Source organism: Cryptotermes secundus, unplaced genomic scaffold (assembly GCF_002891405.2).
Source record: "Cryptotermes secundus unplaced genomic scaffold, Csec_1.0 scaffold535, whole genome shotgun sequence".
In the NCBI taxonomy this organism is placed as follows: Eukaryota; Metazoa; Arthropoda; class Insecta; order Blattodea; family Kalotermitidae; genus Cryptotermes; species Cryptotermes secundus.
The window spans coordinates 19,876-35,107 of record NW_019723909.1 but is presented as its reverse complement, the minus strand read 5'-3'; positions in this window follow the sequence as shown (position 1 = coordinate 35,107).

The window sequence follows — 15,232 nt, the reverse complement described above, 5'->3', positions numbered from 1 at the left end:
TAATTACTGTCAGGCCATGGGAACTGAGAGCTGCTCCATGCTGACGCTAAAGACATCTTTGGAATCTGAAAGAGAGATATAACCAGTTTCTGAAAGCATTGGTTCCAATAAACTCCGACGCTGGAGGAAGACCGAAATAACAATTTTACACAATACGTCACAACATCGTCAAACATTTGAGTCGGCTTCGTTACATCAATGTACTCATTGACAGCCGTGAGATAGTGGAGAGTAAACCTGCGTTGTGCTCGGGAGGCCAGCCTTTCAAATCTCTATCCGGACACTGAAGAGTGAGTGAGAGGATCTGTCAGTCCCTCCGAGCTAATTATGAACTCCCCTTTACATACACTATGACAGCTTCCTGCCACAGTCGCACCAAAATACTGTTAAACATCAACTGTTTTGTTGTTGTGTTGTGACGGATTTTAATAAAGAAATTTAGAAAATTTGTCTGTTTTATGTTACTCTGAAACACGGTGTGAACTATCCTTTCGTGATACACAGAAGAACAATAACAAAAAGAGAACAATGCAGCAGACTCGGCCTTTCGTCTAGTGGTTTCTGAACTGGATTTCGATGCAATTAATTAGGGCACCAGCTGGAGAGAGTAACCGAAGTTGCTCGCCAGAGGAATGGTTCCCAAAGTCTTTGAAAATGACAAATTGTCCCATCGTTTCTAATTAAAGTAATTTAATGAAATGGGTAATTGAGTACACTAGTAATTCGATCCTGTTTCACGAGTCGATTAGTCAGAAATGCCAACAGCAGCACTGGAAACAAGCCGCAATTAAATGAAGAATATTTTTCACGGAACAGATATTTACTTAATTTCTTAATGCACAAAATTATACTGTATAATTCAGTGTTATTTCAACAAGACATGGTCTTCAAGAATTTCCAAAAGCGGAATCCAAGATACTGTCACATAATATTGCGGGAATAGTTACGGGATTTTGGATTGGATATTATACACACGACTCGGAAATATAAGCAATTAGAGCGCATCGCTACCCACAATTCAGAAATCATCACAGCACCCGCTAAATCTTTTCCAGCCTGCTGTGTCTTCACCAGCCGTTCCCTGGTAACGGCTTCTAACAGTAAGATTCTTCGGCTTCACCCGCTCAAGTCCTATCTGAACGTTGATTCACTTCCGACTGCCTCTTTTCTTTACAGACTCCCGTACAGAACTGACTCGGTTGCCCCAGCTGTTTTCCTTATAAGCCCTTTGCATGAACCTAGTAGAAAACACCGTATCCAACAGTATCTCTATTGTTGTATACTTATCCGTTGCCGTGGCAACGTGTTTACCGAGCCGTGAACTGGAAACGAATGTTGTTTCAGAGCTGATCGCTAGCAATGGCATTTTCTTTGGTTCCACATTCCTGCTTTGAGCAAATGTGCCATAATATACTCTGCTATTAATCAATCTGTGTTAAATATAAATTGCATCGATTAACTTTATTTGTAATTAAGAGCCATGAAACTTTGCGTCCGCCTTCGCTGATATTTGTTTTCGTTTGTTGTACTTTCATAATATCTCCTTTCGACAATTCGAAATCCCATATGCAACTACAAACCCATTGCTGACTTTGCAGCAGATTTACAATATATTTTGTATATTCGACGTCATATTCATCAGTCATCCAAACCTGCACAATTTCGTTACGTCGCTTTGAAGCACGTTTCCAATAAACCCTAGTTTTAGTTGCTTCCAGTGTACGCCCGGGGCGAGGTACTGAATGATCCCTTGACGTCAAAAACTCATCCACTGGCTTACTGAAGCGTTCTCAAAATTTCCAAACTTCAGGTAACACTGCGCTAATTCTGCCCGAAGACTACGCAGTGTGCTATTCTTTATAGAGTCATATTTTTTACATCGTCTGAACGAGATGCGCAGAAGGAACAATGGAGGAAATCAAATGTCTTAAAAGTACATCTGAATCAAAATCAATAGAAAAGAACCCGATTAGCTCGGACGTGGTTCGGACAATTACGCCTATGACCTATTAAATTTAATTTTTAAGAGAAAATATACTCAACCTGAGATTCGTTTTATTAATGGGGTTTGAAGAGTTTTATTTTTTAAAGGAAAGTATTCACAAACTTTGTGTTGTGAAGAGTTTTACCTTCTGAGATGTAACGTCGAGTATTCCTTTCATGTAGCTCTGCTTGCTACTTGCTTCACGCTGGCTTCTTCCGCAGCTTATCCTTCTACCCTGAAGATAGAAGCGACATGGTCCTTCAATTTGGAGGCTGACTTCCAATGGACTACACGGCGTAATATCTCAGGATATAGAACTCTTCGAAACCACCGTTGTGAGAACCTCACATCCTTCAAGTGTGTGTTGTGTCAGCCTTTTCGCCAACTTACGGTACTTCGCTGACAATGCAAAGAAAAAACGTTAATTTTTCAAGGAAAGCTCATCAAGAAAAATATTTGTGATACACGCGTTTACCATTTTCTTTCTACAGTGAACATTTTGGGTGAAACACTATAGTTTATATGGGTGACCTATAAGTTTTCTGAAAAACATGTACTTAATTTTGGAAACAAACGAAGCTGATAATTTTCTCTGAATTATCTCTCCAATATTGCGGTTTATGCGTATACAATTTTTCTGAATTTTCATTATCTGAGTACTTAAAATTTTAACCGAAAGACTCAATTTATGCATTTAAGAACTCTTAAGTTCACAATAAAGATCCTTATTGAAGCATTAAACGCAATTCGACAACTGAGTCCGGTATCACTGTACGCCTGATGATGATCCAGTATAAGGGTTGAAACATGTAGCTTCACTGAAAACAAATGTTGATACGACAGTGTCTACTTCTTATTAATTACATAATATTGTTGTGTAGACTGCATGCCTTCGTATACATGCTCTGTACCTTGCTTATGGCACACAACAGGATGCATATTGTTAAGATCTCATATAAGGGCCGCGCTATATCTCAAGTGGTTAGTCGCTGGCTTCCCACCGCGGCGGCCCGAGTTCGATCCCGGGTCTGGTCAAGTGGGATTTGTTGTGGACAAAGTGGAACCTGGGGCGGGTTTTCTCCGAGTACTTCAGTTTCTCCTCTCAATCTTTATTCCACCAAATTCTCCAACATCATAATCACCCGGGGCAGGCTACAATAAGCCAATCAGTGGCCGTCGTGCAGAGTGGACCCAGTTGCACTCCAACCCCCACTAAGCGAATTAATTAATAAAGAAAGATCTCATACAGCGCATAAGTTGGCAAGAGAACAATGTTCTCCTGAATTGCATGACGCTAAACTCAACTAACCAAGATTCTATTAATAAAGCCTTAACCACCTCGTACATAGCTCGCTCATTTCCTTCCAGATATTTCGAGGTTCGGCTCTTTCCTGATCAACTCATCTGAATTGATCGTCTTCACCACAGCCCGTCGTTATGCCGACTGAGTTATCCCAGTTCCATGTTTTTCAAATTTCAGTAATTTATTCAACAATTCGGGGTCAAAATCAGTCCGGGAAATGTCTTATTTTGAGGGCTATCGCCAAAAATCTGAGGCAGAATCGTTACTTTATACTAACTTCTTCTGCCTTCTCTTACCATAGAGACCTTCATATTATCGCGTAACACGTCGACGCAGAAGTTTAACATCTCCCACGAAAACCCAGCGCTAGTAGTTTATCAAAAACTGGATATAGGGTACTATAACACTTCTCATATCCGCATACGACATTGTCGATATTCGCAGAATCGATATGATACAACGAAAAAAAAAATTCTCCATCGTTCGTACGCACTAAGTAACTTACGTCCGTGCAGCTTGTTAACGCTTGAAAATTGTTTGCTATAGTAACGCGAAGTTGCATATTTCACACCTTCGATCTCACAGTTACGTTACATTTATGTGTACATAAAATCGGCTATATAATTAATATACATGCACACAATGTATAGTATACCAGAGAAGAAAGATATTCATTGTAACTTATAAACTCTTTTTCTTAGTGGTTAATATTACGGTTAATGTCTCTAGGATCTTGGACTCAAAAGTGAATTTTGTGGCCTTAAAAACACACTCGTGTGCCGCAAGCTGAATATAAAACTATATTGAAGTAATAAAATGGCCCAGCTGTCTTTGAAAATTCTCCTACACAAAACCTGTAGGACAATAGTTGTGGCCAAACGAACACGCTAGCAGGCTAACATATAACAATAAAATAATGCATCACGCCACAAAGTAGCGTAAACAGGTTTCGATACCATAGTTACTGTAAAGTAATCGAAGGTTTCGGGTCACGGTAGCCGAGCAGTCTGAGCCATGGACTGTCTTTGCTAGCTCGGAAGCTGGTATTGTAGGTTCGAATCCCACTCAGGGCATGGATGTTTGGGGTCTGTGTGCGTTTTCTAGTATTTGTGTTGTCCTGTGTATAGGTAGAGGCCTTGCGACGAGCTCATCACCAGTGCAAGGAGTCCTGCATTCTGTAAAATTATCAAGAAACTGAGAAATCAGCCCTATGCTCCGAAATGGGAGTAAACACCAAAGTACGTGTATATGGAGCAAGAAGAGAAAAATTCGAAGGTTATCGTCGGTCGGTGAAAATGCTGGTGGCACTCGCCACACACTCTTATTCTTGCCTTCAAGTATCGTTGAATTCATGACCAAGATTTGAGAAATGAAGCCTCCTCTTCGACGAGAGAAGGATCGGTCTTTCTGTGTAGGCCCTACGTTTGCTTCGCCGCAGTTTCAGCACGATTTCAATCGCGTTGTCACGGCGTCCAGGTCACAACGGAACGTGTACATTTTTTTTTCTCACCGCAGTGTACTAATTAACATTTATAGAAGATATACAGCGGGTTCCTCCCAGTTCAGACTTGTGCAGCAGGTTATGACTTCACTTATTTAACCATTCCGAAACTTCCTTATCGCCACGATCCCAATGCTTCTTTCACGGAGCACACGACAGACAAAAAGAAAATTGATTTATACTCGAAAACATGTGTTTTTAAATTCGCTTAAGGGGGAGTGGAGTCCAAATGGGTCCACTCGACACGGAGGCCACTGATTGGCCTATTGTAGCCTGCCCTGAGTGATTATGATGATGGATTTGGTGGAATGAAGATTGGTGGGGGAAACCGAAGTATTCGGAGAAAACCAGCCCCAGAGCCACTTTGTCCACAACAAATCCCACTTGACCAGACACGGGATCGAACCCGGGCCGTCGCGGTGGAAAGCCAGGGACTAACCGCTTGAGCTATGGCGCGGCCAAGGCTGTCAACTAGCAATAAGATGTAGCGCTATATTTGCTTGTAGTCACGATCTGTAAGATATCAATAAATCCAATTAAGAATCCGCACCCCGTCTATAGTCACACATACGAGAGACAACAAACGTTAATCTAGAGATTAGTGTACTAATCTGGAGCAAAAATACGTCCCAAATTCGAAACAACCGCTGTTTCTAACAACAGATCACAAAATATAGGTCTCTGCCCAGTGAGATCGGGGAGGTTTGGGCGGTTTAGGGCAGCTTTTATCACTATCTGTTCCTATCCCTCTGTCTTCCCATTTTTCATCGATAATTAGGATCATTCCAGAGGGGGTTGTTGCTCAAGTAAATAAATCAGTTACAACGACTTTACAGAAATCAGTGGATATGTGTTAAAGAAATAAACGAGACAATGAGAAAGAAGCCTTAACATTTGTTGCAAGGCCCTCACGTCTATAGCAGTGACAATCGATCTCTGGAAGAAGGCTGCGAGTGTAACTTTGCTCTCGATCTCTTCCTGTTTCCTCTCTCCATTGCGAACAGCTGAAAACGTCAAAATTATTCCGTACTCTAGCCAACATGTACGTTAGCCACGGATATTAAATCGACTATAAAATTTGCTGTAAAATTTTTTGATGTGATTCGAAAACTTAATCCCAATCATATTTTCCTTCTTCTCCTCTTCCTTTTCTCTTCTTTTATCTTCTCCTCCTCTACCGTTTCTTCTTCTTCTCTTTTATTCATCTGTCCTTCTTCTCATTCTTCTTCTTTTTTCTCCTCTTCTCTTGTCCTTCTCCTCCTCCTCCTCCTTCTCTTCTTTTATCTTCTCCTCCACCTTTTCTTCTTCTCTTTTATTCATCTGCCTTTCTACTTCTCATTCTTCTTTTTTCTTCTCATATTCTCTTGTCCGTCTTCTCCTCCTCCTCCTCCACCTTTTCTTCTTCTCTTTTATTCATCTGCCCTTCTACTTCTCATTCTTCTCCTCTTCTCTTGTCCTTCTTCTCCTCCTCCTTCTCTTTTTTTATCTTCTCCACCTTTTCTTCTTCTTCTTCTCTTTCATTCATCTGCCCTTCTACTTCTCATTCTACTTTTCTTCTCCTCTCTGTTGTCCACCTTCTCCTTCTCTTGTCCATCTTCTCCTTCTCTTCTCTTCCTTCTCTTTCCCCCTCCTTCTCACGTTCCTTCTTCTCCTTGCCAATCATCATCATTTTCCTCCGACAGTTTAGGCCCTGTAGTTTGTTCCCATTCAGAGCTAAACCGTAAATATGAATCTTACACACAGTCGGTAAGACTCCTTATACTTGGGATCAGCCCATCCCAAGGCCGTTACCTACACAAAATATAAATATAGAAGAAATGGGGGACATGTATGCATGCCTCGAGTGGGATTCGAACACTTGATTCCACTGAAAAGTCGTCTTCTGGGATGTGGCGCCGTGTGTATCGCGATTCACCTGCCCTGAAGATGGAGGCGATACATTCATCCGAAATGTCGGTTAAAACCAAGGATACACGGCGCCAGATCCCAGAAGACGACTCTCTTCATAGCCATCGCCGTGAAAACCTCAAAACTTACACATGATTCCACTGTTCAAACGGCTGAAGACATTCCGTGGCTTGCACTGTACAGCCAATTCCCGAATATTTTTATTTTTCTTTGCATGAGAATCTTTAATGTCTTCATTTGATTTTTGTTCCTTCTTCGATGTCTTAAATGGTATGAATTTTGGTACTTCAGAGGAAAGCAACCATGTTCCGGGAACAAAAACATTCTACGTTACTGGGTAAAAACAGAGATCCTAACAGGTTCCATTCAACGCTGCAGACACTCGGAATATACGCAGCATGTTTTATGCAATGCGTAGGTTTTATTCTGGCCGTGAAATTAATTTCAGAACCCGTGATATCACAGCTGACGGAAGGTTGAAGGAATAGCAAAGCCGAGGTTAGCACAACGCACAGCGTCCCACTGAGCGCGTATACTGCAGGGCACGCACGAGTACGCATGCGTATTCATGGAGATGACTTCAGTAACTGATCCGCTTTACGTCGAAATCAGGACACTGAAGAAAATTGGAAGAACATTTAAAACAATCACATCATTATGTGGTACATAACTTGTGCAGAATGCCAATTACCTATCTATTCCTCTGTCTCAAGACGCTCAAGACGGGGGGGCAGAGGCAGGATCTAGTGAACACAGTGATGGAAAGTCAAGTTACCTAAGTATCAGACCTTTTCTTCAATAGTTGGCCATGTGCATGCTTCTCAAGCAGGATTTTGCTCCATGTACTTACCGAATTTGTATGTATGTTACATCCTCGTGTTTGAATGGTTGTCTCTCCGTCTTCAGAAAGAGTTAATAACTGCAAACATTTGGCCCATAGGAAGCAGGATGACAAAACGTGCACTGTACGTAAAAATAAAAGTACCAATTTCCTTATAAAACTTTCAGATTTTTGGCTTATACGGGCAGGCGCTCAAAACTTTCGCTGTGATTCAAATCACAGTAAGAGGGAAGCGGAAACATAGACATGGACATTATTACTCTCGATAATAAAACTGGGCCGTTAATTTAACACGGCGGACGTCCTTGCCTATATGAAAATACGCACAGGAAGTGACGCTGATAAAGCCTGACCCTTTTCAATTGACTCTAATAAATTAAATGATCGATAACTGTATTTAAGGGGGAAGGGGGTTGTACAAAATAATAGACACACCAAGAAACTGAGGAATACAATTTATGTTGGCTACAGTGAAAGAACTTCAGTTGGCAACACTGAATTTTCTTCTTTAGTTTGTTTACACTCTGTAGTGCTCATGTCAGTGAATTAGTGATTGCGTTGAGTGACAGTCAGTGTGAAGGAATTGGAAAATGGGAGACTTGTCCGATTTTGAAAAAGACAGATTGTTACTACGCGTTTAGCTGGAATATCTGTGAGAATAACTGCCATATTATTAAGTGTATCGAGAACGGCAGTTTTTAAGGTCATGTCAGCATACATGAATCATGGGAAGTCAACATCAGCGAAGAGGAACACTGGGCGGAAATCAACACAGACGGAAAGAGGCCGTACATTGATAAGGATTATTAAAAAAAAATCACAGAATTACTGCAGCACAGGCGACAGAAGAGCAGAACTGAATATTTATCTTGAAGGCTCTGTTTCCACAAAGACTGTCCGACGTGAGCTTCACAAAACAAAAATCCACGATAGTGCTGTAATTCCATTGTTTTGGGCATGTAACACGGTGTATTGTGTGGAAATTTATGAATTCTGGCAGTGCCAAGAAATCTGTGGTTCTGATGACACGAGCATTCGTTTATTTTGGTTCCGATGTAGAAAACTGGACACGCCTACGAAAGCGAGTAAAAAAACTCAGGCCAAAAACTCGTTATTTAGCCTGCGAATGAGAACTACACATGGATCATTATGATTCAGTTGATTCGTTCAGACTTAGAAAGAGAAATGGAATGGCATGTACCAGTCCACAAAAAGGAAATTCTGAAATTTTGGATTTCGAATGCGTGAGGGTGCAAGCAATCGCCAAGCTACTCAATTTCTGGATTTTCATTAACTTCATTAAACTGTGTTCAGTAATTTGTCGAAAACACATAAATATTATTCCTGCAAAATGGTTACTAAATTCAACGAATTAACGGTATTTATTACAAATATAGCTTAAATAATTAACAGTGCAGTGTATTGTCATGTGAGACTGTATACGGGGTTGGGATGGGATACAGGATTTATTAACCACTTCAACACAACTCGTAATTACATCTAATTATAGTACCATCGCTAATTTGCACAATTTACAAATCACTAGCGCACCCAGCCCAAGATATCTTCACTAGACTTTCCCTGTTAATGACTCCTCACAATGGCTGTCCCTCTGCTTCCGGGCTCAAATCCTCTGTGAATGGCAGTTCCCTTCCAACTGCAAATTCTTTCTTCAACTAAATCAACACTTTATGAAGAAACTAATTGACCAAACTCTTTGTCCTTCGCTTATAACATCTCGGCACGCACCACACAGAAAACACTGTTCCTCTGTTGCATGCGCATCCGTTGCCGCGGGAACGTGTTTACCGAGCCGTTCTATAGCAGCAGTTGTCTATACTTGCTCATAAGGAATCTGCTGCCTAACAACGGACATCCTTCCATTGTCGGTTTTGCGGCCGTTGCGTAGAAACGAATATTGTTTCACAGCCGTTCGCTAGCAACGGCTGTTTCTCTGGCTCCACAGTTCTTTCTTTGAGAAAATATGTCACAATATGTTGAGGTGATGCAAGAAGCTGATCGTTACAAGTGAATCAGCATCAGAAATGAATCAATTTATGGTAATGTGGTGAATTCTGTCACCCTCACTCTGAACCCAATGTAAACCGTCTCCGCTAGTTTCCCGTATCTACATCTTTACCAGCCTTCCGTTAATTCTCTGAGCACCACTTGCAGTGGTGCTCACTCTAACTAATTAAACCTTATCAATTATTTCCCCACATGATCAACATCCATATCCGAAGGTAGAAAAGGTCCTCCTTGGGGATGACGTAATTCTAGCCGAGCCGACAGTATCAAGGGCGAGATCGAAGAGATTTGTATCAGTACCGACTGACTACGAAGCGTGGCGGTGAACATATAAATTCCAACGTCCTTACAGAACACAGAATATCATATTCACAATCCGATATTTTCTAATGCGATCGACACTTTCCTCCCCATAATATTGTGACGTGTATACCAATTGCTAGGCAACGACTCGGAACACGTTCCCGCGAAGTGTACGCGTGCAACAGGAGGACGTCCATTCCTGGGCAACGGACCAGTAAACTAGCTTCCTCAACAAGAGAGAGGCTGTTTTCTGAGTAGTCCATGCCGAGTGGTTATGAAGAGACATAGAACGACGTTTGAGGGAGTTGTGAAGAATAAGGTTGTGTACTGGAGATGTAAGTTCAAGGTTAATGAGAAGAAATGACAAGGAATGTATTAGACTTTGACAAGAAGACTCCATGGGTGATTTGAGGTAATAGTGAGACGGTTATAAATCCGTTGTCAGGATACGACTAGTGAAGGCTGAGAATCCCAGTGTGTGTGTGCAATGGTGAACTGTGAAGTGTGTAGATCAGTGATAGAGCTCTGTTGCCTGTAGTCCTGAGTTATGCCGATAAGGTATCAACAAATTCAATTATCCAGTCCAGACTCCGCCTATAGTCACTTGGTATCATTTGTTTTACTACAGCCGTGTGTCCATCTTATACACGCATGGCAAATCTAGAATCCTCTTTGCTGCATTTTATGTTTCTTTGCGTTGTTCATAGCTGATGCGTAAGGTCCCTCTTGTTCAATGTATGATTCATGACAATCCAAACATGTTAGTATAAATACACCAGGGCGATCATATCTCTTGATTCCTGGTATTCTGTGAAGCACATATCCGGTTGTACTGGTTGTTCTGAAGACCGCATTTACGTTCGTGTTTTGAAATAGTTCGTGATCGCGAGGACAAAGTTTCCCTGGATATGCAAACGTTACCCATTTCCGCTATTGTGTTTCTTTCATGTTATCTTGTTTTTATGCCTTATTTGATTACATAAATATGTTACCGACTGTTTGTTTTGGCCGTTGTTTCAGCTATATACGTATTTCTCATTTTTATTGTCTTATTTAAAGGCGGTGTAAGTAGGCTGATTTTCCTATTCAACTACGGGTTTCCGGGCGACAGGCTGTGACGTGCAGGTGTATGATGGGAATGTAGGCCTAAAGACACGCAGCCAGCTGAGAAACAAAATATTTGCTATCAGCCAGTCGAGGTATTGGACGAGGCTGTCTGACAATCTTAACTGACCTACTCATGACTGTGTTAATGAGTGAATAATCCATTAAGTGGCACGACAAATGCTTTTGTGCTAATGTGCACCACAGACAGGGCCTAATGGGCGGGTGGAACTTGGAGAGACAAAGCACTATCGCTTGAGTTACGAGACCTCTGCACTTGACTATACACACTCAAATATTAATTTAATTTGCATAATTCCTAGGCTGTACCATTACCACTAATTTATACAGATTTATTCTGTCCAGTGTGAGCTGGAATTTAGGATGCTTAACCAACTGACGAACCAGCAGACTAACAAACTAAGTAATTAACTGACTGAAAATCAATCTAATTACACTGGCAAAATACATTCTCCTGTCATGAGTAATTTAATACAGTGACATGTTAGCGCACTGCCAGTCAACGACTCGATAAACATCCCGCAATATGAGCACGAAACAATAAGACGAATGTTCGTAGCTCGTTGCTAGGCAACTGCCAGATTGCCAATGGACTGACGAGATAGTCATTACGTTACTTTTCTGTGTGGTCTGCGCTACGCAACAACGGAACTGTGTTTTCTGCTTTGTCCGTGCCGCGGTTATATAACACGAGTCCGCTTACAGCTAAGAACAGTCCAGGAGGGTTCAGCAGTTGAGAGCACAAGGACGAGAATGGAGTGTGTACTTAGAGAATTTTGGAGATTATTGAGTACACATTAGGACAGAGGAGTACAGAGTGATCGAACAAGAAGTGGCAAGAAGATTTCATAGTGATTTGAAATGTTACTTTCTGTGTTCAGATCCGTTGCTAGGAGACCGCTAGTGGAATCTGAGAATCCAGTGCATGAGTATTGGTTAACTGTAAAGTGTGTAAACCGGCGACAGCGCTGTATTAATTACAAATAAGAGAGAGAGAACGAGAGAGCGAATGTAACCGAAGTGGCAATAAATCCAATCATCCTAATTAGAACCCGTTATTTTCGTCACGCGTACCACCCTACACGCGACATTTTGGTGGCAGAAGTTGGCAATGAATACTTAAGCAACAATCGAAGTATTGTTGAGCTATAACGATGGAAATTGTGTTTTATATTCGATCCGCCCCGAAGCTAAATAACAACGAACCCAAACCACTTTAATCAGAATTGTGGGAGTCTTGAGAAGGCAATCGAAGACGATTGAGAAAAAATGACAAGAAAGGAATTAGGCTGCACAAAAATATTTCACGTGAACTTCAGTTACAACAAGACTGTGTTGAAAACCGTTGCCGAGATACGACTAGTGAAGACTGAGAACATTAGTGTGTGTGTAGCGGTGAACTGTAAAGTGTGGAGATCAAAGATAGCATTGTATTACTTGTAGTTACGGGTGGTGTGTAAAAGGTGTCAATAAATCCAATCATTCAATCTAAATCCCTTCTACAAACACAACCCCATTTGTCTAGCTGTACCCTCCATGATTTATGAAATACGGAAAAGGTGCATTTGTACCTCCTGCATTAACCCCAAATATCAACCAGTCGTTGCAGCTGCTCCGTCTGTGATGACAACGACGCAGTTAAACGAATCCGCCACTTCCAGGCAGTAAGTTTTCCAAACATATAAATAAAGTTTTGTCCTGTTCTCCTAGCAGGTGGCTTTCTGAAGTGAGAATTTTTAAGAACTCGCACTCACAGTGTTAAGGAAATGTCAATAAATTACTTATAATTTATTACAGGGAATCCAAAGGCAATGCTTATCTTACTGAGTTCACGCACAGCCAAACACTGATCACAGTAAACGACAGTGTCTGTAAGTCACGGCGGTGTCATCAGTCGGATTTGCAGTGTCGACCTTTTCCGAATTTACGGTAAACCTAGACAGTTTTTATTGCGAAATATTGTATTTGGGCGTCATCCTGTAATTACATTAAATAGTATGACACCGTCTAAGGCCGCGCCATAGCTCAAGCGGTTAGTCGATGGCTTCCCACTACGGCGGCCCGGGTTCGATCCCGGNCCGGGTCTGTTCAAGTGGGATTTGTGGTGGACAAAGTGGCGCTGGGGCGGGTTTTCTCCGAGTACTTCGGTTTCCCTTGGCAATCTTCATTCCACCAATTGTTCCACAATCACCCTCACCTATCATCTGGGGCTAGCGGCCTCAGTAGTCCAGGGGTAACGTTCCCAACTCATGACTCGTAGTACGCGGGTTCAAACCCGGAGGTCGTGGAATTTTTAAGAGCGGAAAAATTCAGGGAACAAGTCCTCCGGGAGGGACTTTAAACTGTGGGTCCCGTGTCGTAGCTTTACAGCACGTAAAAGAACCTCATGCCTCAAGGAGGCCTCTGAGCCAAATTATAAAGGACACGTCCCGCCCAACAACAGTCTCTAACGCCTCTGGTAGATGGGGGAAGCATCCAGATACCGCTGAGCCAGTAGAGGCTGAACTCGCTGGCTGAGTCGGGACTGATGACACTCACCAGTATCGGTAGGGTATAGAAACTGGTAGAATATCACAGGGGACGTACAATAGACCACTGGTCGCGGTGCATGGGGAAACCCACCCCCTCCGATAATAATAATAATAATCATCATCATCATCATCATCATCATCTGGGGCTGGTACAATAGGCCAGAAGTGGCCGCAGGTCAAGGGACTTAGTCCCACCCCACTAGCAACAATTAAAAAAAATGACACCGTCTACGAAAATGTGTACAGAATTTTGGTCAGTTATATACAACGAATGATTTTTTTCAAAGTGTTTCGACTTTTCGGTCATCTCCATGTAACATCACTCTACACGCATGTTTCGGAAATGAAGCATGTTTCAAACTCAGTAGAACTGTCTACACAGACTTCAGAGGCGATGTCACCTGCATCTTTTTATTAACTTTCAGGTGCTCTAGTGAAATGCTTATTCGGAACTTTCCTAGCTCAGCGCGTGCATAACCATGTCATTTAAGGCTAGAATACAACAGTACATCAGTGGAAGACTTTCTCAGAAACTGCAGCTAGGTATGGGACTTCCTGTATTATTTATTTCTTCTTCATTTACTTCGTCTGACATCGAGGAAATTCGACAGCTGACACTGCTGTTTGAAAGAGGAAATGCATACACGGGCATCTTCCTTGTCATACTCTCCTCCTAAGGGTGCCTTCGCACTACGACAAAATGACAAATCACGTTCAACGGCGCAGCACCTTCGCTGTCGCTACAAGGGATGCTTTCATTATAGCCGTAGGTCTATTTGTTGTAACCATCCTAGCAAACCTACACATCCCTTGTTCCATGTTCGCAATGCGGAAATTATTAAAAAAAGAAATATATATATAGTATATATATATATATATATATGGTGGGGAGTTTTACTGCAGGTTCCATAACCGATCAAAAGTGGCTTTGGGGCCATGCTTCTTACTTGTATCCCGAAGGTCCGGGTTCGAATATTGACCGGAACACCGACTACCTGAATAAGGTTTTCGCGATTTTCTCAATCGTTAAAGGGAAAAGCTGGAGAAATAGCATAAATCTGACAACGTCCTTAATTAAATTAATAACTAATTCTATTTTTTTTTCGTTCTTGCACCAATTTTGCCGGTTTCATGCAGGCCAACTTCAGCCCCTACGGATAATGAACATACTGCATTTGAGGCTGAAATTCGGACTCTTAGCGCCCCTGCATAAGGCATGTGGTAGTGTAGTTGGTTGAGGCACTATGCTACAAGCCGGAAGGTCACGGGTTCTGCTCCCCGATGAGGTCACTGGATTTTCAATTTACGTAATCCTTCCAGCCGCACTCTGGTCCTGGGGTCGACTAAGCCTCTAACAGAAATGAGTACCAGAAGTTTTCCTGGAGGGGGGAGGTGAAGGGCGGCTGGCATGTAAGGCTGACAACCTTACCTCCATCTGTGAGCCGATTGTCTAGATCAGGCATGTCAAACTCAACTTGTACAGACGGCCGCCTCAGGCCTCTAAATAATAGTCCAGGGCCGCATTTCAAAATAGAAATATACATTAGATTTTGATACAAGGAAATTTAATTCTATTTATTATTTAGGAATAATTTCAATATAATTACTAAAGTGGAACACTTATATTTTGTTCACAAATCAAACGTAATTTTACCTTCTATTTCACAACAGAAATAAGCGATTTCCCACTTTTCTTGAAAAACACGGC